This window comes from Triticum aestivum, chromosome 3D, assembly GCF_018294505.1.
Source record: "Triticum aestivum cultivar Chinese Spring chromosome 3D, IWGSC CS RefSeq v2.1, whole genome shotgun sequence".
In the NCBI taxonomy this organism is placed as follows: domain Eukaryota; kingdom Viridiplantae; phylum Streptophyta; class Magnoliopsida; order Poales; family Poaceae; genus Triticum; species Triticum aestivum.
The window spans coordinates 189336-204165 of NC_057802.1; the positions used below are offsets into that span (position 1 = coordinate 189336).

General features: G+C 40.5%; 1 pseudogene; it reads right to left on the reverse strand.

Annotated features, from left to right (window-relative positions):
• Positions 1 to 457: 457 nt before the first annotated feature.
• LOC123081070 (homeobox protein HOX1A-like) lies at positions 458 to 7766 on the reverse strand (annotated as a pseudogene).
• Between the last annotated feature and the right edge of the window lie 7064 nt (positions 7767 to 14830).

Consider the following 14830-nt stretch of genomic DNA (forward strand, 5'->3'; position numbering starts at 1 on the left):
CCAGTCTGGCACACCCTCATAGGCTGCCGCCACCTCCCACCGCTAATCCATCTCCAAAGCAGGTACTGACGCACCAACCTTGACAGGCCTGCCGTCGACGCCACCATGGCAGCAGACAACGCCACCATCCTGTGTGTTTCCATCCACACGCGCCCATCGCTGAAACTCCTCAAGGCCATGCCGCCGTGATCTGCCGTTGGCCTTGCGGTAGATGTAACACCGCTCCTCCTCTTGTCACCTCCTGCCATCACTTGCTCCCAAACGATGCCCCCAGGAGGGGAAGCGATACTGAAAACGCCATCATCGTCCGATCCAGGAGACCTAGATCTAGGGTTTGCCCCGGAGCATCCCGAGCCTGGTGACGCAAATTGCAACGACGATGCCTTGACAAGGAAACGACATCAAAGACGTCGCCATCGTCCGCCATGACCGTAGTCGACGCGATTTTCATCGGCAATTATGCCATCGGGCTTGTGCCGCCGGCGTCGATGCTCCCTTCAACCAGAGCAAACTCCAAAACGATGCCCTGAAGAGGGGCTACGATGCAAAAGCACCACCATCGCTCGATCCCAAGGAGATCTAGGGTTTCCCCCGGAGTTGCCCGCGCTGATAAGGACCAGACAAGGATGGAATCTCGCAGATCTGCCCAGCTGCCGATATGTCGCACCCGCCACCGCGCCGACCGCGACCCGGAGACCAAGCTCACGCCTGGGCCCAGATCCGGCCGCGCCGCCGCCCATCCGGCCATGCCGCCTCCGACCCGGTCACGTTGCCGCCGTCCAAGGCGATCACGACGCCCCAAATGGAGAAGTGATTTTCTTTTGTTAAAGAAAGAAAAACACAATGTTTTACATTGAATGAATGGAAGTAGCTGCGGCAATTTGGTCAATTCCTATAATCTACAATTGTTAGCTCTTATCCAGCAAAAGAAATACTGATGATAAGAAGACTTTTCTGACCCTTGGTTCAAACTATGAATTTAAAAAATCATAATAGTTAACCGAACCTTTCTCTGAACCTAAGATAGGGATATTATTAAAATAACATATTTCTACATATGCTATAAATTAACAACACAGTTGACAATCCAGTCTCGTTTTCTGCTAGATTGCCTGATTTTCCCAATTCTGTCTTTCAATTATGTGGTAGTCTTTTCAACTATCTATTGTAAATGCCTATTTTTTACTTTGTCTAGGATCATGTCTAAATATAGCACTGCCTCCTTACACATTAACTAACAAACCAGGAACTCGCAATGTTATGTAGGCTATTATCTCATGCTATTATATTCACTATGATGTATCTGCAAATCCCAAGAAAATCCACAGACCGCTTCAGGCAGAGCAATTATTTTCGGCAATACTCTATGATGGTACAAAATCCTTCCACGTTAATCTTTTTCTTCAGTACTCTATGTTATCTCACCCTATTGTATTTCTTCTCTTAGGCGATAGATCTACTACCTAAGCGTTGTTGCAAAACCCCTTCTGCATCTGCCGACTATCGTTACAACCGTTAGGGCATGTCTAGCCAACCCCTCAAATTTAGGGCCTCAAAAGCCTCCTTATACCTTAACTCCTTATATTTGAGTTCAAAGAATGTGGTTCCTAGCCAAACTCTTGAATTTAACTCCTCAAACTTGTTTTTTCACGCAATTTCATTCAAACAGAGATTGCATAAAGTAGGCAATTTGAAGAAAATACAAAATGAGCGTCTCCCAATCCACGCCGTCCTCATTGTCTTCACCGGAGCCGGAGGCACTGGAGCACAGGTCGATGTCACCACCGGACGGCCCAACTTAATCGGTTGGACCATCTTGTACATCTCGAGCCACCAAAATTCCTCTTGACGAGCCTACGACACATCCCGCAGAGGATGGCCATGTACTCATCAGGGCGCGCCCCCTCGAGCTTCTCAAAGGCCCTCGATGGAAGATTCGACTGCTAGTAGGAGCCAAGCCAGTACCGGTGAACGGAATCCAGGTCTTTTATTTCGTACACTCATTTCTCCCATGACCAATGCTACACGCAATGGTATTATTTCTTCTCCCGTGGTGGCGTCGGTCGGCTGGTTCCAAAGCTAGATCACACCATTTGGAGGTAGTGCCAGCCGATTGGAAGCATCAGTGGGGGTGTGTGATGGCTACGGTGATCGAGAGAGGGCCAACGGGCTGGTGTGGTGTGTATTTGGGCTGAGCCAAAGTGGATTGAACGAGGAGGGAAGAGAGATGGCCAGAACTGCAGCATTTTGTTTCTTTTTTTCTCGTCCACAACTTCAAGAGCCAGAACTGCATAATCTGGATCACCACCTTTTGGCTTTCCAGCACTGCTTGAGCAAGTATTCTTCCCATGATTCTCTCTGGAGGACTCGCCTTTTCGGCGCCTTACATAATGGGCACCGGTGGTATATCTTTGACTGCTATTTGGAGGGCTGGCATTTGTTCTCATGCCACCACCATCATGTGTGATACCTTCATTCAAAATTCCAGATGGCGTATCCTCATTAACCGCATCACTTATGCATAAATTAGGATTTTCCACCTTCATTGCATATTGCTATTTTTTTCAATGTGAGTGTTGTTTTTGCTAGATGTCTGTCTTGTGTGACACCGCCTATTTTTGAACCATTTCTCAACCTGTTAGGAGAAGCCATGGTGAGGGTTTTGCTCAATGACAAGAAAACTAGCTGTACATGAAATAGAAAATTCATGAAAAAGAGGAACAAACCTGACCAAACGTCAGACCTACTTCGTGTGAAGCTTTCTTTAACCACACGGCTAGGATATTCATCTGCTTTAAATTGCTCGTGCTGCCTCTGCAAAATTAATATGAAGAGCTTTCAGATGAATCAAACTTGATGTTGGCCTGGTTAAGCCTGGTAATCTCATTTTGTTAACAATACAAACTAATGATATAAGAAAAAGCATGCATTTTGCGCATTCACCAAACCGTGCAAGCTTTGTTGATATGTTTGTGGAGTGAATTCATTACTCTGGTGCACGATAAAACGTGCTTCACTTTCTTTCCCATTGTCCTTTTCAGAGTCTGATGTGAAGTATGACTCATCTTTCTTTTCTTTGATATCTTTATCTGAATCAGCACCTTCTGGATCATAGTCACCATCCTCGGAGTCCTCAGAAGGTATTCCAAGGTCATCAGCATTGTCTTTTCCTTCACATGTTCTGAATTATTGTAAGAAGAGGTGATGAAATTTGAGTCATCAGTGTCTAAAGCTTCACCCCCCATCCGTAAAGTCGGACTCATCTTGGTTCTCTTTTTATATCTTTATCTAAATCCGGACCTTCTGGACATAGTCATCATCCTCGGAGTGTGCAGAAGGTAATCCGTGGTCATCAACATTGTCTTTCTCCTTCACATGTGCTGAATTATTGTCACAAGAGGTGAGGAAATTTGAGTCATCGGAGTCTAAATCTTCACCCCCATCCTCTTCTCATGATCCTTCCACACGATCAGCTCGATGTCCTTTGGATATATTGGGGTCGAAGTCATCATCTTCTGAATCATCCGATAGAACATCACATACATCATTTTGCATAGGCTGGCGGGCCACGACAGCTACCTCAGGAAAAACTTTCAGCGAAAATAAGGTAGTGTGAGGGTGAAATAATGAAACTATTACCTCCCAAAAGTAATGAATGGAAAGATCTGTCCCTTGGAGTTCATTTACTAATTCTGTACAGTGTATCTTGCAATCACAAGCAGGCCAAAGCCATCCTTCATCAGGGACTACAAAGGGAATGGTCACATGAATTGATTAACACCAGAAATAACATAACCATGCATTCAAAAAGAAATTGGAAAAATAAATATTACTACCTTTAGTGAGTAAAGGAGGGTTTAAACAATTCTGGTGGAACCCTCTGTCGCAGGCTCCGTCACCTAGAACGATGTCATTATTCAATGTATCGTCTTTCGAACTACAAGTGGCACAAGCAATATGCAAGGCCGAAAGCAGGATCACTGACTAAAATATTAAGCGTAACAAAGCACAACATTCAAAGATAAAATTTGTTGACATACATTATCACAAGATATATTTCCTTCTGAATCAAACAAAGATTCTTTAGGCTTCCCCACAGTTAGAAGAATATCAAGATTCTGGAAAGCTTCTCGTATTTTTAATTTGCACCGAACGATCTTTGCTTTGGCTGTTCAGATCCTTCTCGGGCCTCATCTTTTTCAAGTTACATGTTTGAGTATGTGTGAATACCATGTCTATATTGCAAGGAATCCACAACTAAAAACTTCCGAGAAGCAATGTTGTCATCAGGGAAAAGGAGGTGGTATATACCTGGAATCCACTTGACTCACGAGAGCCTCTAATGCATTTAAGAATAAAATGTTTTCATCAAGGGAAAGGAGATGGGATATACCAGGGTTCCCCCTAGCAATTTTGATTGGAGTGGTTCTCCCACGACAAATAATTTCATGTACCAATGCTCTACACAAACCTTCTGGCACGAGCAAATTCAGCGGATCACCTCCGCACAAGTTTCTCAGGGGATGTGCCTGACCGTACGCTGGTCATCACCCAAGACATCCACTTTTGGCAAAAGGCAAACTTAATCGGTGCTCATTCAAGTATACGTCAGGCGACGCGATCATATGCCTTTGTCGGATCTAACTTATATGCATAACGAATGTTTTGTGGGATCTTGTTATGTTGGATCTTTTTAAAGCACTCAGACTCAATAGCATTATGAAGGTTGATTACCTAAAATCCATCCATGTTTCTAGAGTTGCGCATTTTTGGTTAGTGTAATACTGTATTGTGAACCCGTTCCGGAAGTGTACAATGCACTTTCTCCGTTATTAGAAAAAATTGGTTTTTCTTCATTAAAGTAAGTACAAGAAGCTTTTTGTGTACACTATCGCTACATGTACCATGTGTTAGAGTAGTTGATTGGTTGGTTATTGAAAATCCCTTAATGTTTCTAGAGTTGCACATTTTTTGTTAAGTGTAATATTTCTTGTGTACCCGTTCCGGAAGTGTATAGGGCACTTATTTTCGTCACTACAAACAAAATTAAAATTAGAATTTCTTTTCTTCATTAAAATAATTACAAGCAGCTTTTTATATTCAATATTATTAAAATGTTAGAGATATGTTGCAACATGTACCATGTGGTAGAGTAGTTGATTGGTTCCTAGGTTCTCTTATGATAAATAATATATTTATTGTTTGTTTATCTTTGAGCAGTTGACTGGTTGACCGAAGTGTATAGGGCACTTTTCGCTCGTCACTGACAATGTACACAACCAATGACAGCACATAAGCATGATTCTACAACATAATAAAGGAAACAACAGTGCCACAAGGCACAATGAAATGTCTAATGTCTTCCATTGTCTATCATAAAAGTGTGTTGTTGCTGCGACACTTGCATATTGTTCAGTTTCACTTATGATCTGGAGGAGTATACGGATACTTAGCGGAGGCTCCCATATATCGAACCAAGCTCCCCCCGAAGGAGTAAAACACCTACCATGTGGGTGAACAATTTCATAAAATGAATTTGTTGACTTGCAGGAGCCAAAAGCATTAGCTAGAAACGTCATCACCCAACCTTCCTCTTCTTTAGCTACTACAACATATTGTTTCTTGTTTTCTCGTCCACAGTAAAGAGCCAGAACAACATACTTTGCATCACCATGTTTTGGCCTTCCAGCAATGCTTGAGGAGGAATTCTTCCCGTGAGACGCTCTGGCGGATTCGCCTTTTCTGTACCTTACATAATGGGCACCGGTGGTATATCTTTGACTGCTATTTGGAGGGATGGAATTTGTTCTCATGCCACCACCTATGTCTTGTTTAACTGGATCATCTTGTGTGATACCTTTATTCACAATTCCGGATGGCCAATCCTCATTAACAACATCACTTTTGCATAAATTAGGATTTTCCACCATCATCGCCTTGGTGGTATTGTTTTCTGCCCCGTGTGTTGTTTTTATTAGATGCTAGTCTTGTGTGACGTTGCGTATTTTTGAACCATTTCTCTACCTATTAGTATAAGCCATAGTGAGGGTATTACTCAATGCTAAGACAACTAGATGTACATGATATTGAAAATTCATGAAAAAGAGGTACAAACCTTATGGAACGACGGACCTAGTTCTTGTGCCAAGTTTACGTTAACCACACGGCTAGGATATTGATCTGTTTAAAATTACTCATGTAGCCACTGCCAAAATTAAAATGAAACACTTTCAGATGAATCAAACTTCATGTCGGCCAGGTTAAGCCTTGCCATCTAGTTCTGTTAATCTATGCAATTTATGATATAGAAAAAAGAATGCCATAGTACCTGATTAATTATAGGCCCATAGTGCCTCTTCTATCCTATAGCACTTATGTGTTGTGCATTCACCAAACTATGTAAGCTTTGTTGAGACGTTAGTGGAGTGAATTCATTCCTATGGCGCACGATAGAACCTGCTTCACTTTCTTTCCCAATGTACTTTTCAGTGTGCGAAGTGAAGTGTAACTCATCTTTCTTCTCTTCAATATCTTTATCTTAATCAGGACCTTCTGGATGATAGTCATCATCAACAGAGTACTGATAAAGTAATCCAAGGTCATCAATATTGTCTTTTCTCCATCACAAGTTCTAAATTATTGTTAGAAGAAGTTATGAAATTTGAGTCATCAGAGTCTTCGAATACACAAGGGTTGAAGTCATCATCTTCCGAATTGTCGGATGGAAGATCATGTACATCATTTTACATTGGCTTGCATCCCACAACAGCTGCCTCAGGAAAAACCTTTTGCAAAAATAATGTAGTATCAGTGTGAAATATAGTTCAAATTCATTGTCCTTCAAACAATAAAACTATTACCTCCCAAGAGTGATTAATGAAAAGAACTGTCACATGGAGTTCATTTATTAATTCTATACAGTATATCTTGCAATCACATGCAGAGCAAAGCTATCCTTCGTCAGGGACTACGAAGGGCATGATCACATGAAGGAATTAACACCAGATATAACATAACCTTGCATATAGTAGGAAACTGGGAAAATAAATGTTACTATCTTTAGTTAGCAAAGGCGGTTTTAGACAATTCTGGTGGAACCCTCTGTCGCAGGCTCCGTCACCTAGAATGATGTCGTTATTCAATGTATCATCTTTCAAACTACAAGTGGCACAAAGAATCTGCAAGACAAAAAGCCGGGTCACTAATTAAAATGTTAAGCGTAGGACAGGACAACATTGGAATAAAAAAATTGTTGGCATACATTATCACGAGATATATTTCCTTCTGAATCAAACAAATATTCTTTAGGCTTCCCCACAGTTAGAAGAATATCATGATTCTGGAAAACTTCTCATATTTTTAATTCTCACCGAACGATCCTTGCCTTGGCTCTTCACATCCTTCTCGGGCATTATCTTTTCCATGTTAGATGTTTGAGTACGGGTGAATACCTTGTATATATTGCAAGGACTCCACAACTAAAAACTTCCAAGAAGCAATGTTGTCATCAGGGAAAAGGAGGTGGGATATACCTGGAATCCACATGACTTGCGAGATCCCCTAATGCCTTGAAGAATAAAATGTTGTCATCAGGGGAACGGAGAGGGGATATACCAGGGTTCCCCCTAGCAATTTTGATTAGAGTGGTTCTGCCACTACCAATTTGATGTACCAATGCTCAAGACAAACCTTCTGGAACGAGCAAATTCAGTTGATCGCCTCTGCACAAGTTTCTCAGGGGATGTGCCTGACCGCACGCTGGTCATCACGCAAGAGCTCCACTTTTGGAAAAAGGCAAACTTAGTCGGTGCTCATTGAAGTATACGTCAGGCGGCGCGATCATATGCCTTTGTCAGATCTAACTTATATGCATAATGAATGTTTTCTGAGATCTTGTTATGTTGGATCTTTTTAAAGCACTCAAATTCAATAGCATTATGAAGGTTGATTACCCAAAATCGATCCATGTTTGTAGAGTGGCGCATTATTGGGTAGTGTAATACTGTATTCTGAACCCGTTCTAGAAGTGTATAGTGCACTTTTTCGGTTTATTACGAAAAATTGAATTTTTTTTCTTCACTAGATAAGTACAAGAAGCTTTTTGTGTACACTATTGTGACATGTACCATGTGTAGAGTAGTTGATCGGTTGGTTATCTAAAATCCGTTAATGTTTCTAGAGTTGCACATTTTTGGATAAGTGTAATATTTATTGCGTAGCCGTTCTGAAAGTGTATAGGGCACTTTTTTTCATCGCTGCAAAAAAGTAAAATTATAATTTTTTTCTTCATTAAAAGAAGTACAAGCAGCTCTTTATGTACACTATTACTAAAATATTAGAGATATGTTGCGACATGTACCATGTGGTAAAGTAGTTGATTGGTTCCTAGTTTCTCTTATGATAAAAAATATATTTATTGTTTGTTTATGTTTGAGCAGTTCATTGGCACCCCGAAATGTATATGGCACTTTATGCTCGTACTGCAAAAAAAAGATAATTTTAATGTTTTTAAAACTTGGTGTTGTCCTACTGTGCAGAGTACATGTTTAACAGCTGTATATGCATGATTCAGCAGGCATACATCAAGGATTGGGTACGGCGTCTAAGCAAAACATAGCTTCAAGAGTAATCATGAGAAAGAGGTCTAGTACAACATGTGCAAGTAAAAACTGATGCAAATAAGGGACCAGAGGAAATCATGGAAATAAGTCTTCACCAGAATATACTCCTTACAGACAGTACAACATATATTTCCCGCAAAATGGGAAGATTACAACATGTGACAAGGAGATCAACTGACACATTGTTGAAAATACATATGAACGATAAACAGAACAACCTGGCCACATATCTAGGTAAGCAACAACAGACACAACAATGCACACAACCAATGACAACACGTAAGCATGATTCTACCACATATGAAAGGAAACAACATCAACACAAGGCACAATGAAACGTTTGATGTCTTCCATTCTCTATTAGAAAAGTGCGTTGTTGCTGCGACACTTGCAAAATGTTCCATTTCACTTACGATCTGGAGGAGTATACAGATACTTAGCAGAGGGTCCAATATATCGAACCAAGCTTCCCCCAAAGGAGTAAAACACCCACCATATGCGTGAAGAATTTCATAAAATGAATTCCTTGATTTGCGGGAGCCAAAAGCATTAGCTAGAAATGTCATCATCCAATCATCCTGCTCTTTAGCTCCTACAAAATTTTGATTCTTGTTTTCTCGTCCACAGTAAAGAGCCAGAACTGCATACTTTGCATCACCATGTTTTGGCCTTCCAGCACTGCTTGAGGAGGAATTCTTCCTGTGAGACTCTCTGCCGGACTCGCCTTTTCTACGGCTTACATAATGGGCACCGGTGGTATATCTGTAGCGACCCGACCCGAATGGATCAAGTCTCTGTGCTTAAGTGTCATCCCTGGATCGGTATGCTGACACACACAGTACTCGAGGATTTATAACAAAGGTAAATCACATGTATAAAGTAACGTAAATACTATTACCTCAATCCAAATAGCAGAAGTAACAAGGTTGTGGATTCCCATCAACACCAACGGCAAAGTTGAGTGTAGAAATCGTAACCCTAACGTATCACTTACTCGTCGTAAGAATCCTGCAACATGAAAAGTTGCAGCCCGAAAACGGGTCAGCACATGGAATATGCTGGCAAATTCACACCATAGAGAAATGATGAACAAGGGCTATCACTACATGCATATATGGCTGGTGGAAAAGCTCTATGGTTATAATGTTTTTGCGAAAAGCCAATTTTTCCCTACTGCAAAGGAATAAATTTTATTTAACTATCATGGTGGTTGTGAAACATTGAGATGGTTGACAGCATCTCAATCCCAATTAAGTATCATCATTAACCCAACAATATTAATTAAAGTAACATGATGAGATCAACGGGATAATCCAAGAACTAGATACTCAAGATGTCCATAACCGGGGACACGGCTAACCATGATTAGATTGTACACTCTGCAGAGGTTTGTGCACTTTTCCCCACAAGACTCGATCTCCTCCGTTGGGATTCTCGCACTTCATGGTGTTTGAGAAACGGATGACCGAGACACAGTCTTTCAGAAGCGTTAACTCTCTACTCCGGGTAGGCAGTACCACCTACAACCCCTACATCTGCTAGTCTACCTCTTCAAGAGCTCACACAACTTAATCAACTATGCTAGAGCCCATAATAGCTTGTGGCTGCACAGGGAAGTTTCTAGCAAGAATAATCTCATGATCCCTTTGAGCCTGGGTGGCGGTCCTTAGAAAAACAGGCAATCCTGGAATACCCAGGTACCTCAATCCACCCAGATGTGAGTTTTAGTTGCCACCTTAAGTTTAACCATATATTAACAATCTCACATCTGTCATGGATACACTCAAACCCAATCCACGTCTACGAGCATAGCATAGCAATATAAGCAAACGTAGAAGTAACTCCCAAAGGTTTGATAATAAACAGGGCAATAGGTACTACCTCATCTACTTCCCAATACCCACAATTTAATTAGATACTAATCATGCAATGTTTGAGGGTTGATCTAATGCAATAAAACTGGGTAGTAAAGAGGTATGATCAAAGTGTTACTTGCCTGCAATGTTGATGAAGATGATTCGCACTCAAAACTCTTGATAATTCTACTGGTCACACTCCGGTCAATCTATCGTAAGCAAGCAATAGTAACCACACATAAGCAATCGCTCAAAAGATCGGAAAGAACGAAGAAGACTCTTCGGAAAACATCAAAACCAAGTAAATAACTCTTGCAACATAAAACAATTTCTAACAGTACCAAAATTATGTGAATTTGGCCTTATCGGAAAGTTTAGGTCAAGAGCTTCGGTTTGCAAAAAGAATCAACTAAATCGGAGTTACGGAACTCAAGTTATGATCAAAAGAAGTTTGAATATGAATCTGAACAAAATTCGAAATTTGAAAATTTCAAAAAGTTGACGTGACAGGTTAACTGGATAGGTGAAAACAAGTCGAAACTGTAGGCGCTGGTTTCATCTAATTTGGATGAACGAGTAAAAAGTTATGGTTATTTGAAAAATCAGGGCCAAGCTGTTTTGCAGAAAAAAAAAATAGCTACGGCTAAAAACATTAGGTCTAACGCATAAATACAGAGAACGAATAAATATACCTAAAAGACGACTTCGGAGTGAGAAGACAACTTCCAAAAGTCCGGCCGGAGAGGAGAAATATATTTTTCTTTAAGGAATCTAGTCAAACTAAAATTTTGATTTAACCCGAATCGGATGATTTTTGGAGGCTCTATGGGTCTATATTTATTGCTAGAAAAAGGCTTAAAAGTCAAAGGCTAGGCAATGTGGGACTAAACGTAGACGAAAAACAATAAGGAGAGAAGAGAAAAGCGCATGGGCCTAAAGCTTCGGCCGGCCTCGCGCGTGCGGCAGTTTTTTTTTTCAAACACTAAAAGAAGGAAAAAATAAGAAAAAGAAAAAAATATTTTTTTTCTGCAAACATAACCAAAAAACAACATGGGCCGGCATGGGTGCACTGTGCACATAGGCGACGGATAAAATTTGGGCGGCACGTACAGTTTTTTATTTATTAGAAACAGAAAGGAAAACTGTATAACGAAAACAAAACTAAAATTGTACGTAGGCATATTATATATCAAAATTTTCAGAAAAAGATTTCCTACACCATGCACATTTTTCTAGCATTAAATAAAATCCAGAAAACTAAAATAAATCAAAGAGTGCTACTGCTCTACTAAAATCCAATAAAAATCATTTTCAAAATACCAAAATTAATTCAAATTTATTTCTCTCCAATTTTTTGTTGTAGGGAATCATGTAACCCTAATTTATGTATATTTTATTTTTGGAGAAAAATAATTTGAATAAAACCCAAATAACTCCAAATTTGAAAATAATTTCCAAGGAACTTTAGATTTGATCCTTTGAAACTCCCAACTCATATTTCATATGTTTTGAAGAAGTCATTTTATCTTCTCTCATGAAAATCATTGAGTTGCTTAAAGTTTCTGAATTGGAAATATTTCCAAATGGAATTCAAATATTTTCAAAACCCTTGTCATTTAAATAAATGGAAGAAGTCATGTCATCTTCTCTCCAGGGTTTTGTGGTGAAAATAATTTGAATTCACGGAGATCATAAAAGCAAAAATGAAAGTTTGGGAAAGTCCTTTTATTCCCTCTCATTTAACTTTCAAAAAGTTTTGAATTTCACTCAATTAATCAAACAATCAATCAAATCTATCTATATATTATAACATTCCAAAATTTAGAATTTTGGGATGTTACAAACCTACCACCCTTAAAATGAATCTCGTCCTCGAGATTCGGAGAGGCTAGAAAGAAATAGGTTAGGTTTGGGGTCTTCTGAAAATCCATCGATTAACACAGGGGGTCTAGGGTGCTACCACCCTTAGAAACATCGTTATGGTCCCATCAATACTCATATACTCCATCCTTATTCTTGACAGGGCCGGTCTTCTCAGATCTTCAGTATAATTCCTTCTCCGGCTCTTCTGGTAGCGGCATGACCTTTACCATAATTCTTCTGTCCTTTATCTTGGTAAGGTTATTCCGAGGCTGGGTCTTCATAGCTGATAGGTCTGGCGCCAAAACTAAACAACTATCGATATCTCATGGTGGTCAACGATTTATGGTTTCTCCTGCAGGAAATGGGTCTGGTTGATCCTCACCGTATAACCTACGGTTGGCAAAAACTGGCTTGTACAAGGGAAAAAGAATTGTCATACCATTCTAGGGTTTAAACAAGGTTTGATCGTCGTCTCTCTACTATAGGTAGGTCACTCAGATTTACCATCCCATATAGCAAAGCGAACAATAAGAGTAAGTCGGTATGGTGATCAATCCATCCCGCACCCAAATCATTACCCTGTATATGGTTTAGTGAATCTCGCATTCTAACCCTCGGTCATCCTCGCTAGCATTGCAGAATTTCTCTTGTCGACGAACCAAGTTCGGATAAATCCATGAATTCTGCAAGCCAAACAAACATCTATCGTTCCTTCCCAACCCTCAGGTTTTGCGTAACTCCTATAAGATCGTTTGTCGATAAAATCGTAACTTCTTCCGGGGTTTTTCCTTCAGCAAGAATGTGCTTGGTTCTTGGCAGGTCCTGGGGCCTGTGGGTTATGGCCCATCTCATCACTGGTAAACCTTGAACTCATCATCGGGGAAACTGATCCTTAATCCAACATCCAACTTCCTAGTATTCTTAAATCCATCCAATTGTACTGTCTTCCTTCCTTCTATTGGCACCACTAGGACATGATTACTCAGACTCATCATCGAATTCCATTCATCCATATTTCCAACATCATACCTCCTTTATATCCAATAGTAATTCATCTCTTCATCCTCGGGGGATATCCCACATACCGAGATAAAAAAACTTATACTTATGAAGTCCATATTCCACTTCGTGGAACATCATTATCCTTTCCAGGGTCAAGCGTCCTTACAGGGGAATATTGGCCATCTCTGCATGGCACTTCTTCAACTGGGAAACGTGAAACACATCATGAACTCCTGACAGTCCTTCGGGTGACTCCAGCTTGTTGGCCACTTCTCCCATACGCTCCAAAACTCGGTATAGTCCTACAAATCTCGGGGCTAACTTTCCCTTAACTCCAAACAGTTTAACTCCTCGCAGAGGGGACACACGAAGACATGCTCTGTCTCCAATTTCATAGACTACCTCCTTTACATCCAATAATACTCCATACCCTCATATTCTTGGGGTATCCAACATATCGAGATAAAACTCATACTTATTTTGTTCGAAATCCACTTCGTGGAATATCATTACATTTTTCCAAGGGTCAAGTTTCCTCACAGGGTACTACCACCTTTATAATGCACAATCTTCCATAGACCATATTTCTCATATCCTCGAAAATGGTCAAAATCTTTCTTCATAGAGTAACAACTCATAAAATCCAAATCAATACCAATGATGCTAACTTTATTGATTCTCAAATTATTACAATCTCCTGCATTCCATTACATGCCTCAACCCGACACCTCACTAATAAAAGAAATGTCCACACTACTACTACTATTTTTCTCATTGCACTCAACTATTTATCACAAGTCTCCATCTCCTTGGGGCATTCTTTGGCAAAATGCCCTGCTTCATCACAACGGAAACATATTACTTCTGACATATCTCGAGGTTTCCTTGTGATTATATAGCCTCCTGGGGTCCTTATCTTCCCTTTTGGGCAATCATTGAAGTAGTGTCCTGAATTTTTGCACCTGAAACATGTGATATGACTCGGGTCTTTTTTTGTAGAAATTGGGTTGTTCCTGGGATCCAATCTACTTCTCTTCCTGGACTTTTCCGTTCCAATTAGGGTTTCTATTTCCTGTGGGTCATACTCTACTTCCTCTGTCGGGAATTCTACTAAATCCCCATTCAGGCAATTTTGGGAGATGTGTCCTTCTTCTCCACATGAATAGCATGACTTGGTGCAGGGTTTAATTGGTTCTTCTTTGGGTGTGTCCTCCACCTCTTCCTTCATCACATATTCCTCTAAAATTTCCATGAGGGCTCTTTTCATTGCTTCTTTCTTCTGCTGGATGGTCCTTTGTACCATGGGGTAGATGTGACACTGAGCAGGGTAGTGGGTAGTCCCTTCACACAAGAAACAAGTGATCTGCCTAGTTGGGCATTCTTCAACTAGGTGACTTCCTTCACAATTTGGGCATTCATCCTTGTGTTCCTTATGGTTGTGTCCTATTTCTCCACAAGGCTTGTATGCACAAGGTTTCTTCATATCCT